The sequence below is a fragment of the Triticum aestivum genome, chromosome 6A (genome assembly GCF_018294505.1).
Source record: "Triticum aestivum cultivar Chinese Spring chromosome 6A, IWGSC CS RefSeq v2.1, whole genome shotgun sequence".
Classification (NCBI taxonomy): Eukaryota; Viridiplantae; Streptophyta; class Magnoliopsida; order Poales; family Poaceae; genus Triticum; species Triticum aestivum.
This window is the reverse complement of record NC_057809.1, coordinates 103,204,658-103,228,974: the sequence shown is the minus strand read 5'-3', so window position 1 is coordinate 103,228,974 and position 24,317 is coordinate 103,204,658. Positions and strand designations below refer to the sequence as shown.

Here is a 24,317-nt window from a genome sequence, read left to right as displayed (position 1 = left end):
CCGGGCCAGGGGTGGCCTGGTATGCCCCGCTGCCGTGTCCGAACGGCTACCGCGACGGTGCCGGAGGCGCGAGCCTCCCGCACGACGGCGGTGGAGGTGGTTCACTCCCGCTCGGCCTCGGTGCTGCTGCTCCCGTCGCTTGTATCTTCTCTCCAGTCTTCTTGGCCTCGTGGTGGTGCTTGATGGGGTCATGTACCTAGGGTAGGGTCATGGACCTGATCTAAGTACCTTACCCAAGGACACCCTTAGAAGAGGTCGCCTTCCAGTCGACCAACGAGGGACTCACTCGACTGACTTGAAGGACTCGACCATGAAGACTCACTCGACCACCAGAAGGTCAAGAGGCACTCTGCACTGCAACGGCCTGTAATTAAGTAGACTTTATGGTAGTAAAGACACTTTATGTGGGACGTTATCAGTAACGCCCCGGACTTAACTCACCTTAAACCCTCTCCTACGTGGGCTGACTGGGGTCCCGGCGCACTCTATATAAGCCGCCCCCCTCCACAGGTAGAGGGGTTCGGCACCTTGTAACTCATATACTAATAATCCACTCGACCGCCTCCGGGCTCCGAGACGTAGGGCTATTACTTCTCCCGAGAAGGGCCTGAACTCGTACATCCCTTGTGTTTACAACCTCTCCATAGCTAGGACCTTGCCTCTCCACACCTACCCCCCACTCTACTGTCAGGCTTAGAACCACGACAGTTGGCGCCCACCGTGGGGCAGGTGTTTTAGCGATTTTGTGGAGAAGTTGCGATTCTTCCGAGTACTTTCATCATGGTGGCTGCTGGAGTTTTGGTCGAGGGTCGAGAGATCTGTCTCGGCACTCTCACCTTCATCGCCGACGACTCCACCTGGCTCCAGGAGGCTCCACTCGACGTTGATGCGCTCCCCGTCCGCGGTGCGACGCATTTTCGCGCATGTGTCCGCGGCGTTCTGCTGCGGCAACCGTCGACCCCGTATTGGACGACTCCTCCATCGTCCACCCTCCCGGTCTCCCGCCAGCGCAAGCGCTCGGGCCGGTCGAGGCTTCAGCGATGGGTGAGGCACGCGGTGGCTCGCCAGTCGGCCACCATCCAAGTTGCGGCAATCGAGCCCGGCGAATCTCTCTACGGCTTGTTCGATCTGTCGATTGGCTCCGTAGAGACTGCATCCGAGTGCGATAGCAGTGATCCAGCGGCGGAAATCTTGATGGTCGACGGGCCCCGCAGTCCCCCTAGCTTCGCCCGTGATGATGGAGCAGGTGACGGAGGCGAACCCGCACGAGGCCACGAAGAGTACCAGCCCGAGCCACTCGACTCTCTGCAAAGAGAAGAGCTTCGCCGCAGGAACGAGGATCCCCTGCGTATTCCCATCGCAGGAGAAACCCCCGAGGCTCGCGCCTTGGAGGAGGCGCGTCTGTCCAATCTGGCCGAGCGCACTCGACTGGAGAACCTTCAGCGAGCACTCAACGAGCGCGCGCGGCAACGAGTTCCCGACACCAGTCGACGTCAACTCTTCCCGCCGACTCAGGTATATCGAACCCCAATTCAGAATTTAGCAGCTGCGACCCGTATAGCAGAGTCCATTCAGCCTTCGCAGTCGGAAGCTGGCAGAGGTTTGCTGCAGATCAGGGATCTGCTCCGGGCAGCAGGAGATCAGAATTCAGCCGTGTCTCAGTCGCGCAACAGAATTCACAGTCGATCTGTCACTGTGAATACGATTCAGTCGGCTCACAGCCCCAGATCGCCTCCGCGGCGCGAAGGGCGTGAGAATCGGCGAGATCAATATGGCGACAGACTCGACCGAGATGATAGGCGTCGAGTGCCCTATTCCCCTCCGAGGGATGGGTCTTACGCTCCTCGGCAGCCAGATGATAGGCGTCAGTACAGTACAGGGCGTAGGGTTCCAGCTGACCCCAGAGAGCCAGGCTTCGACGCGCGATCCATTATCGTGCAAGGGTTGGTCGACCGGAACAGAGCCCATCGAGGCGCACTCGACAGAGATGTACCCACGAGCAGTCGAGTACATGTTTCTGGTCCTGAATGTTTCAGCAGAGCTATCAGAGCCGCAATTATCCCCCCCAATTTCAGGTTGGCAACAGGAGTCAGCAAGTTCACTGGTGAGTCTAAGCCTGAAACTTGGCTTGAAGACTACCGAGTGGCAGTTCAGATTGGTGGTGGGAACGACGAGGTGGCCATGAAGCATTTGCCCCTCATGTTGGAAGGTTCTGCCAGGGCATGGTTGACTCAATTACCTCCTAGCAGCATTTACACTTGGGAAGATCTGTCCCGAGTGTTCGTCAGAACGTTTGAAGGGACTTGCAAGCGACCATGTCACATCCACACGAAGAAAGACGAAGAGGGGAATATCATCTACCCGAAGCACACCACTCGCCAATGTCGACTCCTGATCCAGCAGTTTCAGGGAAAACAGTCTAAGGACAAGGAGAAGGAGTCGGACAAGGCCGAAGACAAGGAGGACAGTGAGGAAGGATATCCGGATATCAACTCCACTCTGATGATCTTTGCAGATGTGGAAAGCAGGAGTCGACTGAAAGTCATTAACCGAGAGGTGAACATGGTTGCCCCAGCAAAAGCAAATTATCTGAAATGGTCTCAAATACCCATCACATTCGACCAATCTGATCACCCGACTCATATTGCCACCCCTGGGAGGCAAGCTTTGGTGGTCGATCCAGTTGTCGAAGGCACTCGACTGACAAAAGTGCTGATGGATGGTGGAAGCGGGCTGAATTTGTTGTATGCAGACACACTGAAAGGAATGGGCATTCCGATGTCCCGACTGAGCACTAGTAACATGAGCTTTCATGGAGTTATAGCAGGGAAGAAAGCCGAGTCACTCGGCCAAATAGCTTTGGACGTGGTGTTTGGTGATTCGAAACATTTTCGCAAAGAAAAGTTGACGTTTGAGGTCGTGGATTTTCAGAGTGCATATCATGCCATTTTGGGGAGACCAGCTTACGCACGGTTCATGGCTCGACCATGTTACGTGTACCTCAAATTGAAGATGCCCGGCCCCAAAGGAGTGATCACTGTCACCGGTGATCGGAAAAAGGCAGAAGAGTGCTTTCAGAAGGGCTCAAAGATTGCCGATTCCCAGGTGACAGCGGTCGAGTTCGAAGAATACAAGCAAAATGCAGATCCGAGTGACTTGCTGCGATCCAAGAAACCCGCCACAGAGTCTGCATTTCAGTCGTCCGGTGAGACGAAGCCTGTTCACATTCACCCGACCGACCCCGATGCAGCTCCGACCCGCATCTCCACAACACTCGACCCAAAATAGGAAGAAGCGCTCATCCAGTTCCTCCGTGAGAACTGGGACATTTTTGCATGGAAGCCCGCTGACATGCCAGGTGTTCCCAGGGGACTGGCTGAGCATCGCCTAAGAGTCGACTCATCTGCAAAACCAGTCAAAGAGCATCTTCGGCGGTCCGCCGTCCAGAAGAGAAAAGCCATTGGTGAGGAAGTGGCTCGACTGTTGGCGGCAGGATTTATCCGAGAGATATACCACTCCGAGTGGCTCGCTAATGTCGTCATGGTTCCTAAGAAGGACAAGTCGCTCCGAATGTGCATTGATTTCAAGCACATCAACCGGGCCTGCCCGAAAGATCATTTTCCTCTCCCTCGCATAGATCAAATTGTTGACTCGACCGCGGGATGCGAGAGACTGTCTTTTCTAGATGCCTACTCCGGGTACCACCAGATCCGTCTGTACGGACCCGACGAGGTAAAAACAGCTTTCATCACTCCATTCGGGTGCTTCTGCTATATCACCATGCCATTCGGCCTCAAGAATGCCGGAGCCACATTTATGCGAATGATTCAGAAGTGTCTACTCACTCAAATCAGTCGGAATGTGGAAGCATATATGGATGATATCGTTGTCAAGTCACGAAAAGGTTCCGACCTGCTCGCTGATCTCGCCGAAACATTTGCCAACCTCAGAAGGTATGATATCAAGCTCAATCCATCAAAGTGCACATTTGGAGTTCCTGGTGGCAAGTTACTCGGTTTTCTCGTTTCCGAACGGGGAATCGACGCTAATCCAGAGAAGATTGGCACAATTCTCCGAATGAAACGCCCTGTGCGAGTGCACGATGTCCAGAAGCTTACTGGATGCTTGGCCGCATTAAGTCGATTCATCTCACGACTCGGTGAAAAGGCATTGCCTCTTTACCGACTGATGAAGAAGACAGACAAGTTCGAGTGGACTCCAGAAGCTGATGCAGCGTTTGCCGAGCTAAAAGCTCTGCTCTCCACCCAGCCGGTGCTTGCTGCTCCAATCAGCAAAGAGCCTCTGTTGCTCTATATCGCAGCCACAGGACAAGTCGTCAGTACTGTGCTTACGGTCGAGCGGGAAGAAGAAGGAAAAGCTCTCAAAGTTCAGCGCCCAGTGTATTATTTGTCTGAAGTCTTGACTCCATCCAAGCAGAGATATCCTCATTATCAGAAGCTTGTGTATGGAATATACATGACCACAAAGAAGGTTGCTCATTATTTTTCTGATCATTCCATCACAGTCGTCAGCGACGCTCCACTATCAGAGATTTTGCACAACAGAGATGCAACTGGTCGAGTGGCCAAATGGGCGATTGAACTTCTTCCCCTTGATATCAAGTTTGAGGCAAAGAAAGCCATTAAGTCCCAGGCAATAGCAGATTTCCTCGCCGAGTGGATTGAACAGCAGCAGCCGACTGAAGTTCACTCGGAGCATTGGACCATGTTCTTTGATGGCTCTAAGATGTTGAATGGTTCCGGTGCTGGGGTTGTCCTGGTTTCCCCCAGAGGAGATAAGCTCAGATATGTGCTCCAGATTCACTTTGATTCCTCCAACAATGAGGCAGAATATGAGGCCCTCTTATATGGGTTGCGCATGGCCATTTCACTCGGCGTCCGTCGCCTGATGGTCTATGGCGACTCGGATTTAGTGGTCAACCAGGTGATGAAGGAGTGGGACGTGAGAAGCCCAGCCATGACTGGATACTGCAGTGCAGTGAGGAAGCTGGAAAAGAAGTTCGAGGGGTTGGAGCTCCATCATATACCCCGACTGAAAAATCAAGCAGCTGATGATCTAGCAAAGATAGGTTCCAAGAGAGAAGCCATTCCGAGTGGTGTGTTCTTGGAGCATATACACACTCCATCAGTCAAAGAAGATCCTTTCACCGAAGAAACTCCACAGCCCAAGAGTGCCACAGATCTGACTGAGATTGAAGTCCCAGCGGTGGTCGACTTGATCATGGAGGTCTTGGTGGTCATTCCCGACTGGACAGTTCCATATGTCGCGTATATCCTGAGAAAAGAGCTTCCGGAGGATGAGGAAGAGGCTCGACAGATCGTCCGTCGATCTAAGGCCTTTACCGTAATCAAAGGACAATTATACAGAGAAAGCGCGACTGGAGTTGGTCAGAAGTGCATAACACCAGAAGAAGGTCGACTCATCCTCAATGATATCCACTCGGGACCTGTGGTCATCATGCGTCCTCTCGGACCATCGTGGCCAAAGCATACCGAGCCGGATTTTACTGGCCAAAGGCGAATGAGATGGCAAAAGAGATAGTGGATAAGTGCGAGGGATGTCAGTTCTACTCGAATATGTCGCACAAGCCTGCGTCGGCTCTGAAGACCATCCCACTCGTCTGGCCTTTCGCAGTATGGGGATTGGACATGGTCGGTCCTTTGAGAACAGGACGAAGCGGCTTCACGCATGTACTGGTGGCAGTCGACAAGTTCACCAAGTGGATCGAGGCTAAACCAATCAAGAACCTTGACACCGGTACTGCTGTTAGCTTCATCAGGGAACTAATATTCAGATATGGAGTCCCGCACAGCATCATTACGGATAATGGGTCGAACTTTGACTCGGAGGAATTCAGAGATTTCTGTAACTCCCAAGGCACACGGGTCGACTACGCTTCAGTCGCCCATCCGCAGTCGAATGGACAAGCAGAGCGAGCTAATGGACTGATTCTTAAGGGATTGAAGCCCCGACTGATGCGTGATCTCAAACACGCGGCTGGAGCTTGGGTCGACGAACTTCCCTCAGTGCTTTGGGGGCTGCGGACCACACCTAATCGGTCGACCGGAAGAACTCCATTCTTCTTGGTCTACGGAGCTGAAGCAGTCTTGCCGAGTGATCTTCTCCACAATGCTCCTCGAGTTGAAATCTACAACGAAGCAGAGGCTGAACAAGCGCGGCAGGACGCAGTCGACCTTTTAGAGGAAGAAAGGGAGATGGCTCTGATCCGGTCGACCATCTACCAACAAGATTTGCGTCGTTTCCACGCCAGAAATGTGAGAGGTCGAGCCTTCCAGGAAGGAGATTTAGTTCTCCGAGTGGATCAGCACAAACCACACAAGCTTGCTCCTTCTTGGGAAGGTCCCTTCATCGTCACCAAGGTTCTCCACAACGGGGCGTACCGTCTTTACAACGTCGAGCATAATATCGACGAGCCCCGAGCTTGGAACGCGGAACTACTCCGCCCATTTTATACTTAAGTTTTATCACTCGGATGAGTTGCAATAAAGTACTTCTGTAGTTCATGGACCTCAAAATAATAGTGTCATAGTTCCTCCATAATTTCTGTCACTTTTTATTTTTGTCCAATAAAATTCCCCCTCAGTGGGTGACTTAGCCGCGAATCCGTTTCGCCTAAGTTTGTAAAAATCCTACCGAGTGGTGAGCCAGACTCCCACTCGGAGGCTTAGCTGCGAATCCGTTTCGCCTAAGTTATCAAAATCCTACCGAGCGGTAAGCCAGACTTCCACTCGGAGGCTTAGCTGCAGTCCAAGGACTCGCCTAAGTTTGTCAAAATCCTACCGAGTGGAGAGCAAACCTCTCACTCGGGGGCTTAGCTGCAGTCCAAGCACTCGCCTAAGTTATAAAAATCCTACCGAGTGAAGAGCAAACCTCTCACTCGGGGGCTTAGCTGCAGTCCAAGGACTCGCCTAAGTTACAAAAACCTACCGAGTGAAGAGCAACCCTCTCACTCGGAGGCTTAGCTGCAGTGCAAGCACTCGCCTAAGTTTGTAAAAATCCTACCGAGTGAAGAGCAAACCTTTCACTCGGGGGCTTAGCTGCAGCCCTGTGCTCGCCTAAGTTTAAAAAATCACGCCGAGTGGCGAGCAATCCTCTCACTCGGGGACTTAGCTGCAGACCAAGCACTCGCCTAAGTTACAAAAATCCTACCGAGTGGTGAGCCAGACTCCCACTCGGAGGCTTAGCTGCGAATCCGTTTCGCCTAAGTTATCAAAATCCTACCGAGTGGTAAGCCAGACTTCACTCGGGGGCTTAGCTGCAGCTCTGTGCTCGCCTAAGTTGTAAAAAATCCTACCGAGTGGTAAGCCAGACTTTCACTCGGGGGCTTAGCTGCAGCCCTGTGCTCGCCTAAGTTGTAAAAATCCTACCGAGTGAAGAGCAAGCCTCTCACTCGGGGGCTTAGCTGCAGTCCAAGCACTCGCCTAAGTTACAAAAATCCTACCGAGTGAAGAGCAACCCTCTCACTCGGAGGCTTAGCTGCAGTCCAAGCACTCGCCTAAGTTATAAAAATCCTACCGAGTGAAGAGCAAACCTCTCACTCGGAGGCTTAGCTGCAGCCCAGTGCTAGCCTAAGTTATCAAAATCCTACCGAGTGAAGAGTAAACCCCTCACTCGGGGCTTAGCTGCAGCCCAGTGCTCGCCTAAGTTATAGAAATCCTACCGAGTGGTAAGCCGGGCTTCCACTCGGAGGCTTAGCCGCAGCCCAGTGCTCGCCTAAGTGGACTAAAGAATAAGTCGATTGCAGTAAAGGCGCCTTGCTTTGAACCTGCAAAAGACATTTCGAGCCAAAAGCAATCGTATTCAAGCACCAAATTCAAGTTTGAATCGATATCTAAAGGAACCGAAAGTGCTCAGGCGTTAAGCCTGTTAAGGTTTATCGGTTACAATTCCACTCGGCATACCGAGGCAAATTTAAAGCGTCGAGCCAGAAGAAGTTTTTTACCCCTCCTGTGGAGGGCTGGAAGGTGCAACGAACTCATCAAGGTCAATTCCGTCGGCGATCCGAGTGGCAGCCGCAAGGAAAGTTTCCATAAAGGACCTGAAGTCGTGTTTCTTGGTGTTGGCCACCCGAAGGGCCGCCAGCTTCTCTTCTCGCGCATCTTTACAGTGGACTCGGGCCAGACACAGAGCAACATCTGCACCACACCGAGCCGAGGACTTCTTCCATTCCTGCACTCGACCAGGGATCGTGTTCAAGCGGGCCATCAGCGACTCAAGGTCATTCTGAAGTGTCTCCCCAGGCCAGAGCGTCGAGTCGATGCGAGATGTGGCGGCCTTCAGCCTTGCGAGATAGTCCACGACAGCTGCAACACGAGACTCCAGTCGGAAAACATCCATGGCAACTTCGTCGTTCACCGGAGAATTGACGGGGTCGAGGTTTGGCTCCAGCCGGCTAGTTTCTTCTTCAAAGTTTTGGCAAAATTCTGCAAGGATGATCACTGAGTCAAGGGGATGGTCGAATGGAAAAACCACGATTGGAAATGTTTGCCGAGCATAGAGGTTTACCTTCAAGCATAAGAAACAGCTTCTTGGCAAGACCACTCAGGAAGGCCTCCAGATCATTTTTCTTCCCAGTCAACTTACTGACTTGGTCGGTCAGGGCAGCTTTATCAGTTTTTAGTCGACTGACCTCCTTGTTGGCGATCCCAAGAGCAGCTTTCAGATTGGTATTGTCTTGTTCAAGCTTGGTGACTGAAGCTAACTTCTCGTCAGCAAGCTTGATCTTCTCAGCTAGTTCGAGGTCTTTCTTCTGTTGGGCCTCCCTTACCTTACCTGCAAGTTACAGCAAGATCAGATTTTGAAACAAGCAAGGGGAAAAGCAGTCGTCAGGGTCTCACCAAACATACCTTCGGTCTCCTCCTTTGCCTTCGTCAGCTTCTCCTGAACCAGCTTCAAGCTCAGCTCGAGTTGAGTGTGCTTGTTTTCCAGCTCAGAGTAGCGAGCCACAAGATCACAGGAGTTCTGCGAAGAACCAATCGACTAAATGTCAAATATAATTCACTTCCGAGTGAAAAAGGAAAAATCACACGTTTCTAAGACTACAGCCGAATACAAGCATTCGACCGTAGTCTCGGGGACTACACCCAGTGGGTGCACTCAGCGTGCCCCCACTAATCCTGTTGAAGATAAAGTCGACCAGTCGACCTCAAAAAAAAGAGAGAGATGTATTCTTTAAGACTGTAATCAACTGCAAGCAGTCGACCACAGTCTCGGGGACTACACCCAGTGGGTGCACTCAGCGTGCCCCCACCGGTTTGTGAAATCCAGTCGACATAGTCGACTGACAGAAAGATTGACATCATAAAGCCTAAGGCCGACTGCCAGCAGTCGACCTTAGCCTTGGGGACTACACCCAGCGGGTGCACTCAGCGTGCCCCCGCTAACACGGAGTTTAATCGACACACCCAGTGGGTGACTACTATAAATTCCGGAAAGGAAAAGTTTTTGGTAGCATATCCAACAGAACAAACGGTGGTCGACTGACCTGAACATTGCTTTGGAGGGCAGAACTGGCGTCATAAGCTGCCTGGCTCGCATCCCGGATGGTCTTCAACTGCTCCATCATGATTCCCGCCTGGCGTATCGCCTCCTTCGCCGCGCCAGCTTGGTCCTCTGGGACGTGGTGCGTCGTGAAGAGGGAGGGCTGCTGAGCACTCGTCAATGGATCTGCGAAGGACACCGTGTGTCGAGTGGTGTTCTCTTCCTCCGCAATCAGAATCTCAGGCGCCGTCACATCCTGGGGCACCTTGCTGGCGGACGCTTTCCTACTCCTTCTGCGCTTCAGCGGTTCCTCATCCTCATCATCATCAGGGAGATTGATAACAGCATTGGGTGGAGCTACGGAGAAGAATCAGGATCAGAGATCGCGAGTCAGTCGACTAAAAACGGCGTTAAGAATATAGTACCTGGTTTTGAAGTTGCTGCGTCCTCCATCTCATGGTCATCAGCCCGGGCTGAGGTCTCAGAAGTAGCAGCACTGCAACTCCAAAGAATCAGTCGACTAACTTCAGCGTCAACCAGAGACAAAGTTCACACAAAATAAGAAGACTTAAGCAGCACGATTACCCTGATATGGTGGGGATGGACACCTTCATCTTCGGCAGGAGCTTGATCGGCTTCGACGGGGCCGCCCTGGGCTGCTTCGGCGCCTTTTCAGTCGGCACTGGAGAGGTGGTCCGAGGGCGTTTGGTCGACTGAGCAGCGGTCGCAACCCCCTTACCACGTTCAGTCGAAGGGTCGTGGACAAGCTTCGACCGCCTTTCTGAGCGCGGTGGTACGACCTCCTCCTCCTCTTCTTCCTCGTCTTCAACGTCATCTTCATCACCGTCATCATCATCATCGTCATCATCATCCTCAGCAACGTCCGAGTCCCATTCCTCCTCTTCCTGGCTCTCGCCCCCACTCGCCTCACCCTCCTCAGTCGGAGCTTGTGCCCCATTGGGCATCGAGTACAGCTCGGTGAGGGCCTAGCAGATATCAAGACAAGGATCAATCGACCAGTCGGCAGGATAAACAGAAATGAATGTGACAAGAACACAGTGGAGAGCAGAGCAAGCGTACCTTGTTTGGATCGCTGTTGTGGTCGAGTGGAGGAATCCTTCTGGCTCCGCGTGGGTTATCCTTGTTTCCGGTAACGGCTACCATCCATCTTTCCAGAGTGACATCGTCGACTGCTTCTGGATGGACTCGAGTCTCGTCTTCAGTCCCACAGTACAACCACATGCAGTGGCTCCGGAACTGAAGGGGCTGGATGCGACGCCTAAGGAAGACCTCCAGGAGATCCATGCCCGTCACTCCCTCCCGAACCAACTGCACCACGCGCTCCATCAACATCTTCACGTCAGCTTTCTCCTCCGGAATCAACTTCAGAGAGGAGGGCTTGTTCACTCGGTCCATGGTAAACTGAGGGAGTCCACTCGACTGCCCCGGCGTCGACTGGTCCTGGCAGTAGAACCAGGTCGACTGCCAGCCTCTGACTGACTCGGGAAAGGTCATGGGCGGGAAGGTGCTCTTATTCCTCACCTGGATCCCCAGACCCCCACACATTTGGACGACTCGGGTTCTTTCATCGCCTGGGCTCGCCTTCTTCACGGTCTGAGAGCGACACGTGAATATATGCTTGAACAAACCCCAGTGCGGTCGACAGCCCAGGAAACCCTCACACATGGACACGAACGCGGCAAGATAGGCGATAGAATTTGGGGTAAAGTGGTGGAGCTGCGCTCCAAAGAAGTTCAAGAAGCCACGGAAGAAAATACTCGGCGGCAAAGAAAATCCACGATCAACATGGGTGGCCAAGAGCACGCACTCACCCTCTTCTGGCTGGGGCTGCCACTCCTTCCCCGGAAGCCTCGCAGCTCCATGAGGGATCAAGCCCTCGTTGGCCATGTCGAGGAGATCTTTTTCTGTGATGGTCGACTGGATCCAGTCTCCTTGGACCCAGCCCTTCGGCAGGCGGGATCTGGACGAAGACCCGCCGCGGCTGGTAGATCTCCCCTTCGCCTTCTCCGACGCCGACGCCTTCTTCGCACGTTCCAGCGCCGCCGTCTTCTCCTTGGCCATGGTTGCCGGCGAGATGCGCGAGGGGAAGTTGTGCGGGGGCGAGAGCGAGCGCGCTGGACGGGGACGAAGGGAGCAGAGAGAGAGAGAATGCTGAGGCACAGTACAAAAATCCTCGCCGGGCGCATTTATAAGGTCCCTTCCGAGTGGATGACAGGTGGGCCCGGTCGATCTAATCATATCCAGGAACAGTTATGCAGACGGGATACGTGGCGAAGAAAGCGGCGCGGAGATCGAGGCGTCTATGTCCCGTCCCATCCGAACGCCGCGGTCCGCTCCGCTTCGCGCGCGTCCCCAAATTTCGCATCCCGCGGAATCCGCGAACAGCAGATCAGTCTGTCAGACGCGGGGTTTCCCGCGATCCGTCGCTCGGGGATCGTCGAAGCCCGAAAGATCACTCGACGAAAGAAGAGAATGGATCGAGTCGACTGAAGACAAGTTGCTCACCATCGACGAAGAGATTCTTTGGTCCAGAACAACGCACGACCAGAGTGCAAAGGTTAATCGGAAACGACATCAACTCCTTCCTCACTCGAAGCCTCAATCCATTCGGGGGCTAATGATGGGGTCATGTACCTAGGGTAGGGTCATGGACCTGATCTAAGTACCTTACCCAAGGACACCCTTAGAAGAGGTCGCCTTCCAGTCGACCAACGAGGGACTCACTCGACTGACTTGAAGGACTCGACCATGAAGACTCACTCGACCACCAGAAGGTCAAGAGGCACTCTGCACTGCAACGGCCTGTAATTAAGTAGACTTTATGGTAGTAAAGACACTTTATGTGGGGCGTTATCAGTAACGCCCCGGACTTAACTCACCTTAAACCCTCTCCTACGTGGGCTGACTGGGGTCCCGGCGCACTCTATATAAGCCGCCCCCCTCCACAGGTAGAGGGGTTCGGCACCTTGTAACTCATATACTCATAATCCACTCGACCGCCTCCGGGCTCCGAGACGTAGGGCTATTACTTCTCCCGAGAAGGGCCTGAACTCGTACATCCCTTGTGTTTACAACCTCTCCATAGCTAGGACCTTGCCTCTCCACACCTACCCCCCACTCTACTGTCAGGCTTAGAACCACGACAGTGCTCGCAGCGAGACGGCGTTGGTGGCGGCGCAACCGTGATGGCGCATGGTCTGGCGGTGGTTTGGCTGGTCGGCTCCGGTTGGCTGGTGGGGTTTGGCATGCAGGAGAAATCCTTGCCGGTTCGTCCGGCTCCGACCCGGTGACACCGGCGGGTGCCACTATCCCTTCTTGGAGGGTGTCGGGAGTAGCTATCCCCCACCTCCCTCCGCGTACTGGGGGAAACCCTAGGTCTTGTCCGGGCAGCAGCGTCATCGGTGTCGCATCCCTTCTTGGAGGTGCTGCTTAGTTCGCGGTAGATCGGAGCCTAGGGCTGTGGTGGTTTGTATCCGAAGGGCGCAGCGGTCGCGGGTCTGCCACGCTTTGTCGAGCTACCGCTGTTGGCATTTATTTCCTTTTCTTTTTCTTTGGGCTTGATGTGCTGCTCGCCCCAGCATTGCGATGTGTATAATGGTGGTTGCTTTGGAATACAAAGCAGGGGAACCCTTTTTCGGTAAAGGCATGGCACGATGTATGTATCCAGTAATATAGAGGGATTGCCCACTAACAAAATTAAATTGATTCTGCAACAGTTTGTTTGTAAACGAAATAATGCATGCTATGCTATCTTCATGGATAAATGGAGAACTATTGAATGCACCAGGTCTTTTAGCGACAAAACTAACCTGAGTAGGATGTACACGAGGCTCGTTATTAGTAGAGGATTCTTCACCCGGGGAAAGCTGGTTACATTTTTTATTCGATATATCCATTGTTCCTCGCTGTAACAGAAGCTCAAAGTGGAAAACAAAATATGTCAGGCACTCAATTTAAAATGGCTTATTTTCTCGCATGCTTATACTGAAATCTGGATAGAGCACAAATCCAGCATGCATGTGGTAGCACGTATCTAAAAGTATCAAGAAAGCAACTTCGTTGACCTACATGGCTACATATGCTCAAGTGTTGTTCTTTTCAAAGCATGCTAACCCACTATTTTGTCAGGTCAGGTGATCTATTGCAGTAACCAAGGAAGTAAATGCAAATAAAAGTTTTAGGCCTTAATATGCACACCATTTCTTAAGATCTGGTCATAGCAAATACTTGAGAAAATATATACAGTATATCTATGTTGTGCAAACTCCGCCTATGTTGTCTCAACATAGCCGGTCCCAAGCCCGGGTAAAGGAGGAGGGTTGTGATAGGCTTGGCGAGCCAACGTAAAAACTCAGCCACTCTTATGGAGATGAAACCCAAAAGATTTTCGTTGGGGCGTAACCCTCTCAGCGACGCGCCACATCGGAACCCGGGTGTGGTGGAAAATGGGCAAGGGCCGGGCCGTCACCCCCCAAGTGGCGCGCCGTATCTTGATCCGGATACGGTGGCAAGTGAGCGAGGATCGGGTCGTCGCATCCTTAGTGGCGCGCTACATCGGCGCCCGGATGTAGTGGAAAATGAGCAAGGGTCTTCGCATTTGACTCGACGAGTGCGAAGGGTAAGGAAGCTAGCCGAGCCTAGGAGGATTCGCTTAGGTAGCTGGAACGTAGGGTCTCTGACAGGGAAGCTTCGGGAGCTAGTTGATGCAGCAGTGAGGAGAGGTGTTGATATCCAAGAAACCAAATGGAGAGGACAGAAGGCTAAGGAGGTGGAGGATACCGGCTTCAAGCTGTGGTACACGGGGACGGCTGCAAACAGAAATGGCGTAGGCATCTTGATCAACAAGAGCCTCAAGTATGGAGTGGTAGACATCAGGAGACGTGGGGACCGGATTATCCTGGTCAAGCTGGTAGCTGAGGACTTGGTTCTCAATGTTATCAGCGCATATGCCCCGCAAGTAGGCCACAATGAGAACACCAAGAGGGAGTTCTGGGAAGGCTTGGAAGACATGGTTAGGAGTGTACCGATTGGTGAGAAGCTCTTCATAGGAGGAGACCTCAATGGCCACGTGGGTACATCTAACACAGGTTTTGAAGGGGCGCATGGGGGCTTTGGCTATGGCATCAGGAATCAAGAAGGAGAAGATGTCTTAAGCTTTGCTCTAGCCTACAACATGATTGTAGCTAACACCCTCTTTAGAAAGAGAGAATCACATCTGGTGACTTTTAGTAGTGGCCAACACTCTAGCCAGATTGATTTCATCCTCTCGAGAAGAGAAGATAGGCGTGCGTGCCTAGACTGTAAGGTGATACCTGGGGAGAGTGTTGTACCCCAGCATAAGCTGGTGGTTGTTGACTTCCGCTTTTGAATTCGTGTCCAGCGGGATAAGCGTGCCAAGGTCGCTAGAACGAAGTGGTGGAAGCTCAAGGGGGTGGTAGCTCAGGTGTTCAAGGAGAGGGTATTTAAGGAGGGCCCTTGGGAGGAAGGAGGGGATGCGGACAATGTGTGGATGAAGATGGCGACTTGCATTCGTAAGGTGGCCTCGGAGGAGTTTGGAGTGTCCAGGGGAAGGATAAGCGAAGATAAGGATACCTGGTGGTGGAATGATGATGTCCAGAAGGCGCTTAAAGAGAAGAAAGATTGCTTCAGACGCCTATACCTGGATAGGAGTGCAGACAACATAGAGAAGTACAAGATGGCGAAGAAGGCCGCAAAGCGAGCTGTTGGTGAAGCAAGGGGTCGGGCATATGAGGACCTCTACCAACGGTTAGGCACGAAGGAAGGTGAAAGGGACATCTATAAGATGGCTAAGATCCGGGAGAGGAAGACGAGGGATATTGGCCAAGTCAAATGCATCAAGGACGGAGCAGGCCAACTCTTGGTGAAGGACGAAGAGATTAAGCATAGATGGCGGGAGTACTTCGACAAGCTGTTCAATGGGGAGAATGAGAGTTCTACCATTGAACTGAATGACTCCTTTGATGAGACCAGCATGCGTTTTGTGCGGCGCATCCAGGAGTCTGAGGTTAAGGAGGCTTTAAAAAGGATGAAATGAGGCAAGGCGATGGGCCCTGATTGTATCCCCATTGAGGTGTGGAAAGGTCTCGGGGACATAGCGATAGTATGGCTAACCAAGCTTTTCAACCTCATTTTTCGGGCAAACAAGATGCCAGAAGAATGGAGACGGAGTATATTAGTACCAATCTTCAAGAACAAGGGGGATGTTCAGAGTTGTACTAATTACCGTGGAATTAAGCTGATGAGCCATACAATGAAGCTATGGGAGAGAGTCATTGAGCACCGCTTAAGAAGAATGACAAGCGTGACCAAAAATCAGTTTGGTTTCATGCCTGGGAGGTCGACCATGGAAGCCATTTTCTTGGTACGACAACTTATGGAGAGATATAGGGAGCATAAGAAGGACTTGCATATGGTGTTCATTGACTTGAAGAAGGCCTATGATAAGATACCGCGGAATGTCATGTGGTGGGCCTTGGAGAAACACAAAGTCCCAACAAAGTACATTACCCTCATCAAGGACATGTACAATAATGTTGTGACAAGTGTTCGAACAAGTGATGTCGACACCGATGACTTCCCGATTAAGATAGGACTGCATCAGGGGTCAGCTTTGAGCCCTTATCTTTTTGCATTGGTGATGGATGAGGTCACAAGGGGTATACAAGGAGATATCCCATGGTGTATGCTCTTTGCGGATGATGTGGTGCTAGTTGACGATAGTCGGACGGGGGTAAATAGGAAGTTAGAGTTATGGAGACAAACCTTGGAATCGAAAGGGTTTAGGCTTAGTAGAACTAAAACTGAGTACATGATGTGCGGTTTCAGTACTACTAGCTGTGAGGAGGAGGAGGTTAGCCTTGATGGCCAGGTGGTACCTTGGAAGGACACCTTTCGGTATTTGGGGTCAATGTTGCAGGAGGATGGGGGTATTGATGAAGATGTGAACCATCGAATCAAAGCCGGATGGATGAAGTGGCGCCAAGCTTCTGGCATTCTCTGTGACAAGAGAATGCCACAAAAGCTAAAAGGCAAGTTCTACAGGACGGCGGTTCGACCCGCAATGTTGTATGGCGCGGAGTGTTGGCCGACTAAAAGACGACATGTTCAACAGTTAGGTGTGGCGGAGATGCGTATGTTGAGATGGATGTGTGGCCACACGAGGAAGGATCGAGTCCGGAATGATGATATACGAGATAGAGTTGGGGTAGCACCAATTGAGGAGAAGCTTGTCCAACATCGTTTGAGATGGTTTGGGCATATTCAGCGCAGGCCTCCAGAAGCTCCAGTGCATAGCGGACGGCTAAAGCGTGTGGAGAATGTCAAGAGAGGGCGGGGTCGACCGATTTTGATATGGGAGGAGTCCGTTAAGAGAGACCTGAAGGATTGGAGTATCGACAAAGAGCTAGCTATGGACAAGGGTGCGTGGAAGCTTGCTATCCATGTGCCAGAGCCATGAGTTGGTTGCGAGATCTTATGGGTTTCACCTCTAGCCTACCCCAACTTGTTTGGGACTAAAGGCTTTGTTGTTGTTGTTGTTGTATCTATGTTGTGCAAATCTAGTGAGAAAATTCTACATTTTGATGCAAGGGATAAATAACACCGGTGCTATAGATACAGCTTCTCTGCTTATTTACAACTGATGTTCAAAGTCAAGGATACGATGATATCTCAGAAAATCAGCATATGACTATGCCAACGTCATACATGCCCACACACAACTTCTGGGCGCCTCCACGTGAGCATGCTTCCCTTAATAAAAAAACGTGATCATGTTGTTCAGTCAAAGAGCAGTACCTCCTCGAATGCCTTGAGAGCTGATTGGATGTCCATTAGCTGCTCCACGTTTTGTTGTATTGCCTTGTTAAATTTTCTCTTGCTCCGAGGGAACTGTATGACCAACACAGTTAAATTGATTCAGAAAAGAAGAGAGTTAAATCAGGAGTGAATTTCCAAGAAAATGGCTCTATTATTCAAGAGCATAAGCACAGCCAAAAAGATATACATGGATATTGGATACTTTGCACAAAAAAAAAATCTCAAGTACAAAGAATACAGTATAGAAGTATATACGGAAGTTGTTGTTATAGTTCCTAAAACTGCAAGGATGACTGAAATCCTTGAAATAATTGCATTTTCTTATTTGCCCAAGTGATACCAATCCATATGGGTTTTCTCTGGCGAGAAATCTTTGTGGTTCACTTATGAAAGTGAACAGAACAACTTATATTTTTATAGGCTAACACTATATACAATTTCATCGCAGAGGCTAAACTTGACTAAATATAAATCATAGGCGAAGATAAAAACATACTGAAATAAGTTGTTTCATGGTAGGTTTTCCTGTAAAAAAACATGAGTTAAACACACAAGTCACTTCCTCGGCCTGGTAGAACCAGGGGTCCTATCGGACCTGCTCCGGAGGTTGTAGGGGAAGGATGGAGTGGGACGGGGCGATGATCGGGCGCGCCGGCGGCTGGGCGCCGGCGCGTCGGAGGGAGATGGCGGCGGCTAGGGTTCCGGCTCCTCTGGGAGCCGGGCAATAGGGATAATAATATTCTTATTGCTTAATTCCAAAAGGAGTCTTACAGCCTATATTTATAACCTAGATAACTTGCATAAGAATTAACCTAAGATAACTTGCATAAGAATTAACCTAAGATAACTTGTGGGCTAAGATTGCCCGGTGGGCCTAGCTAAACCGGCCATAACACTTCTCCCCGCCTGCACAAACAGCTCGTCCTCGAGCTGTAAGGTGGGGAAGCGCTTGTGGAACTCCCCGAGGCGATCAACCAGCGTCAAACACCTTCTCAACAGCTGGGGCGGCCAGGTCGGCGACGGCGTCCTCCGGAATGTAGTCTGCAACCTCTAGGTAGAAGAGTCGCGGGCAGGCATGGCCGGGCGTGTAGGGCTCGTCGCAGTTGAAGCACAACCCTTGACAGCGACGCTCGAGTAGCTCGGCTGAGGTGAGCCGGCGGAACGGGCGCGCCGCGGTCGCGGCGAGGGGTGCCGCAGAAGCCTGCGCGGAATCCAGCCCAGGTAGCGACCCAACGGTCCGGGACGGTGATTCCTGCTGGATGGCCACTGCGCGGCGCTTGAACGAGCGGGCGTAGTACATGGCCGACTGGAGATCCTGGGGTCCCCGAAGCTCCACGTCCACGCGGATGTGATCCGGAAGTCCACCGACAAAGAGTTCGGCCCGCTGTTGCGCCGTCATGCCCGACGCATGGCATGCCAGGGCCTGGAAACGGTCGGCGAAGTCCTGCACCGTGGAGGTGAAGGGAAGGCGGCCGAGCTCCGCCAGGCGGCTCCCGCGAACCGGAGGCCCAAAGCGAAGGAGGCAGAGCTCGCGGAAGCGCTCCCAAGGGGGCATGCTGCCCTCGTCCTGCTCGAGGGCGTAGTACCAGGTCGGGCTGCACCGCGGAGGTGGTAGGATGCCAGCCAAGTGCGCTCCGACGAGAGCGTGCGCTGGCCACGGAAAAACTGCTCACACTGGTTGAGCTAGTTAAGCGGGTCCTCCGTGCCGTCATAAGTGGCGAAATCGATCTTGGCGAACCGTGGCGGCGTCTGGGTTGGCGCGCCATGGCCGACTGGCTCGGCGATGCGGAGCAGTGATGATGACGGCGCCCGGTCAACGGTGGGGAGGCCGTCGTAGGCCCTCGCGGAGCCGGACGAGGCCCCAAACTGCAGCGTGGTTACCGGTGGGTCCCCGGCCTCTGTGTAAACTGGCGGTGGCGACGTCCCGGTTAGCCAGGCCGGGATCGGGGACGGTGACGGCGGAAACCGGACCTGCTGGATCGGAAGTCCTCCCGGTGTGGACTGGCCCAATCCGGAGCTGGGCGGCGGCGGTAGGAGCTGGACCGACACGGTTGGCGCGGCTGGGGCCGGCGCGGGCCAGTGCGGCCACTGCAGCACTGGGGCGGGCGCGGGAGGCGCGGTTGGCGCCGTGAGAACCGGCGCGGGCCACTGCGGCCAGGACGACGCTGGGGCAGGCGGCGGCTGGAGCGACGGATGGGCCCCGGCGATCGCCGCGAGTACCGAGTACCAGGGCACGTGCAGCAACGGCAGGCGCCCGCCGGTGTAGCCCGCCTGGAACGGCAGCAGGGGTGTCCCGCTCGGGCCCGACGCGTTCTGGATCGGCCAGTGCGTCGCCGGGTGGCTGTAGGCGGGGGGCGCAGCCGGCGTGGTGGTGTGCGGGCCGGCCAAGTACAGGAAGATGCCTTGGACGGCCGTCATGAGGTCCCGCAGGGTGCTGGTCATCTCCTCCGGCGTGAAGACGGAGGTTGTCGGCGGCGCGGAAGTGACAGGGGCTGGCGGCACGGAGGTGATCGGGGCCGGCGGCGTTAGGGACCCGGCAGTGGTCATCGGGGCGGTGGTGATGATGGGCAGCGGCGGCGTGGGTGTTGATGACGACATGATCGAACCTGAGTCTCTGGATACCAAATTGGTAGAACCAGGGGTCCTACCGGACCTGCTCCGGAGGTTGTAGGGGAAGGATGGAGTGGGACAGGGCGATGATCGGGCGCGCCGACGGCTGGGCGCCGTCGCGTCGGAGGGAGATGGCGGCGGCTAGGGTTCCGGCTCCTCTGGGAGCCGGGCAATAGGGACAATAATATTCTTATTGCTTAATTCCAAAAAGAGTCTTACAGCCTATATTTACAACCTAGATAACTTGCATAAGAATTAACCTAAGATAACTTGCATAAGAATTAACCTAAGATAACTTGTGGGCTAAGATTACCCGGTGGGCCTAGCTAAACCGGCCATAACACGACCATTGTTGCATCAACAAGCTAACAAAGGCTCAAAATTACACATAGAGATGTACGTGTGCAGCCTGCTAACTTCAAAAAACAAATATAAATGGAAGTTGCCATACCTTTAGTCTACACCGTGTGCAGCATGCTAAAGCCTCATTCTGAACAATTTTCAGACAAACTCTCACTCTGAACAATCATTTGCTGCTGCAGAGACAGGGGAAGTTTCCGATGACTCATTGGGTCTTTATCTCGAACAAGTCTTGGAAAATAACACATGCATGTCCTACTGTTATTCCTTCCTAGAAAAAGTTCGGAAAACAGGAAGGAACTATAAATGATCGACAAAATTTGCAGTCACATTTTTCTAGTTACAATAGGCAGGAACTATGCATACAAACATCACTTTGATACCTTTTAACTACGTGAATTGTAATTTGTTTTCAGAAATTCTCAACACAAACAGGACTAAAAGAACTACGGGGTATATATGGGTAACCAAACCAAACTAAACCTATGAATGTGATTATTTGAATAAGCCGAATGAACATACTAAAATATCAATCTAATTAATTGATCGATAAGTGAATCACAGGCAATTTCTAACCAACCGAGACAACTGAATTAGGGGGGCTCACTGGACAGCTGGCTTGGAGGAATCTCATCAAACACATAACATGCAGAACACAATTGTGTGAGGGGATTTGATGCATAATTTCAGTTGAACACAACTTTCAACCAGAATCATGATAGATCAGAACATGAGTGGATCTTCTGCCTACTTACAGCCTCTAAAATTGATTTCACCTTGATGAATGGAAACATGAGCATGCACTCTTTACTTGGATAAATGAATCAGATCAGATCATATCGACATAATTAGCTATTTAGCTTAATAAGGACAAAACAAAGCAAATATTATCTGAACCCAATGTGCCATGAGTAATAAGGAAATCTATTGCATTTTTAACTATCTTTTCATGTTATTCCAAGCTTAATAGCCGGAAGGGGATAATTTTTTCTAAGAAATTTGCATGACCTAAAAAACTAATATATGTATGTAAACATGTAGCAGCATAACAGAAGTACTCTTTCCATGAGTGGCAATGCTTCTCTTCACACATATATCGTTAAAAGAAGTAACTAATATATGTACTATGTAAATATTAACAGCTTGCTCACAAAACTTTCCACGAGTCAGATTATATGTGTGAAGAGAAGCAATCTCACTCATGGAAAATTTTGTGAGCAAGCTGTTCTTTGTTTAATCTTTTGCAAGATTGTTGTTTCCTTCTCTTTTTCACTTTCCAGGAGTACTCTTTCCATCTTCTTTGTTAGGACTGCAGATTCCTTCATGAACAGATTCCTGCACAAGAAGCAAAGTGTCAGCTCTCCAAGGCCACGAACAGATAGAATTTCAGAGGCCATGGTCGCTGACTGTCCATTGTAGCAGGAACAAAAATTCCATCAAAGAAGAAGCTGAGGAAGAACTCACATCAAACAAAATGCACTGAAGCAAATGGCACTTGGTAGCATCGATCTTGGCCCCTCTTGTCAAAGGCCTCACCGGAGAGGACTGACGGAGGCCGCCCGCTCTCCTCCTCAGGCCTGCCCGGGATTGACCCCAACCCCGGCAAGATGCTTCCTGGAGCGGAGGATGACCAGCGCGACCGCACAACCCCGCAACTTGGCCCTCGGGCCCCTGGCGGCGGGCAGGTGCGCGACGGGGCACCAGAGGTGGTGGCTGGACATGCCAGCTCCCATCCAGCGGGTCATCGACCCACCTAGCTCCGGCGGGACAAGGTCGTTCAAGGCCGGCCGGAGAAGGGGCGCTGGAGGTTGGCCTCGCGGGATCCGTCGCTGGCGGCTCGTCCCTCATCGGCACCTACGACGACAATGTCCGTCGAGGCAGAAACGACGCGGACCAAAACAATAGCCATGCCGAAATAGGAGGCGAGCCATCGCGCTAGCGCCATGGACGGTCCGAGCCGAGCCGCCTCCCTCGCTGCAATCCGCTCATCCCCACCTTCTCTGACCGGCGGCATCTAAGCGGACGCACATCCGCCACTCCTCTCCGACTGCTCCGGCCGACCCGGCCCTGGGCTGACGACGAGCAAGATCTGTCAGGCCTGGGCGTCTCAATGGAAGCAGAACCATCCGCGGGGGACGGGGGGAAGTCGTCCGGGTGGGGCTCCTCTTCTCGCGGCTTCGACAGGACGAGGGATGCGTCGGCGGTGGTGCGGGCGGATTTCTGCGGCGAGGCCGACGTCGGCGTGTGGGATGTGGCGGCGCGGGGTGGTGGAGCAGAGACGAGAGCGCTGGAGACGAGGAGGTTGCGTGAGATATTTCCTTATTGTTTTGGACGGCCAAGATTGGTTTATTGAACCCCTTCCAAACACCGACCCAGTCTCCATTCCTTGGGCAGAAATGAGTGAGACCATATGTTTATAAAAATATAGCCCCTATATAAACCTAGCCCTTGAGTTTTGAATTAAGGGATTCAAAAAAATTCCCATGAGCTTTTAAAAAGTCTATTTTTTCTAAATTACTAGCAAAAAAGCCCGTGCGTTGCAACGGGAGAGAAAACATAACATACGCTCTTAACTCAACAACCATCACTCAAGACCACAATAGGTCCATCTCCTTTATTTGTGTGAGGCATCATATTTGTGTTGCCGCTTATCCTCCTTCTCACCCTCGCCGGCGATGGCCTTGGTGTTCACACAAAACAACAAAAAATGTGTGTTGAATATGGTTAATCCTAAGACGTCTCCCCCCCCCCCCCCCTCTCTCTCTCTCTCTCGCGATGAGAAATCTGTTGTTTTCTCCTGTGACATTTTTCAGAGGTATGCATGTGTAGTTATCGATGTTTTCTTTTCCCTATATGGTTATAGTGGGGTGTTTATTTGCAATCTGGATCGCCGCCGGTATGAAAAAAAATGGATCTTGCGCTATAAATTATAAGTTTGCTTCCATAACAATATTTTTAAAATATTTAACAGGTAAAATTAACATCATATTTAGATTCCACACATTTTTCTAATAAAATTTCATATATAATATGTTAAAATCAAAGTTACGTTTAAAAGATACAGATAATTTAGAAAATCATTTGGTTTGACTCAAATATATTCCAAAATAATATTTAAAAATACTTAACAGGTAAAAATAATCTCATATTCATATTCTACATATTTTTCTAATCAAATTTCATATATAATATGTTCAAATCGGAGTAACGGTTTAAAAGATATGGATGGTTTTAAAAAGCATTTGTTTGACTTAGGGCGTGTTCTGAAACTGCCCAACTTCTCTAAAACTTCCTATACTAGTAAGGATGCACGTGCAACGCACGCATTATAATCTGCAATAAAACATCTATTTTGAAACTTATTTCTCTTTTAGTGAGTTTTTTTACTGAGCCATTTAAAAAATCGGACACCATTGCACGCCACATCCTCTCCGAGTCTAGTAAATATTTGGCCTATTTGCTATTATTTGTAGTCAAAATAGTTCATAACAAACATCAACCACTTTTGATAATAATTGTGGCCATGGTAGTCTTTCTATTCCACCTTAGGGTATCTTTGATCCAGAATATTTTCATTGAAAATTCAGAGGGTTGAATCCATATGATTTTTTTCTAGGCACTCTTATTATATGAATGAATTAATCATATAGAAAAAAATTCTACAGATTATTTTGCACTACATTCCTTAGGAAGTTTCATTCCACACTAACCTCTTAGAACGATCCTTCATTTTTTTAAATTGTATTCTAACTAAAGTAGCCCGCTCGCAAATTTAATTGAAAATCAAATGAGCAAATGCCACATATGGACCGAAGGAATAAAATTCCAGTATGTTGTTCACATAATGTAAGAAGATCATTTAATTGAAAATCAAATGAGCAAATGCCACATATGAACCCAACGAATAAAATTCCAAGAAGATCATGTGTTGGCATTGAATAGAACTAAATTATGCAGTGCATGCAAGG

General features: G+C 51.1%; 1 long non-coding RNA gene across 2 annotated transcripts; it reads right to left on the bottom strand.

Moving 5' to 3' along the window:
• Positions 1-17,124: 17,124 nt before the first annotated feature.
• LOC123132320 (uncharacterized) lies at positions 17,125-22,656 on the bottom strand. Of its 2 annotated transcripts, XR_006464637.1 has the most exons (4): positions 21,814-22,656; positions 21,549-21,684; positions 20,441-20,620; positions 17,125-17,451 (listed from the first exon to the last, which is right to left on the bottom strand). It is a non-coding gene; the product is annotated as an uncharacterized lncRNA (long non-coding RNA). The 2 variants fall into 2 exon arrangements; XR_006464636.1 differs by having other exon boundaries at positions 20,441-21,684.
• Positions 22,657-24,317: the final 1,661 nt, after the last annotated feature.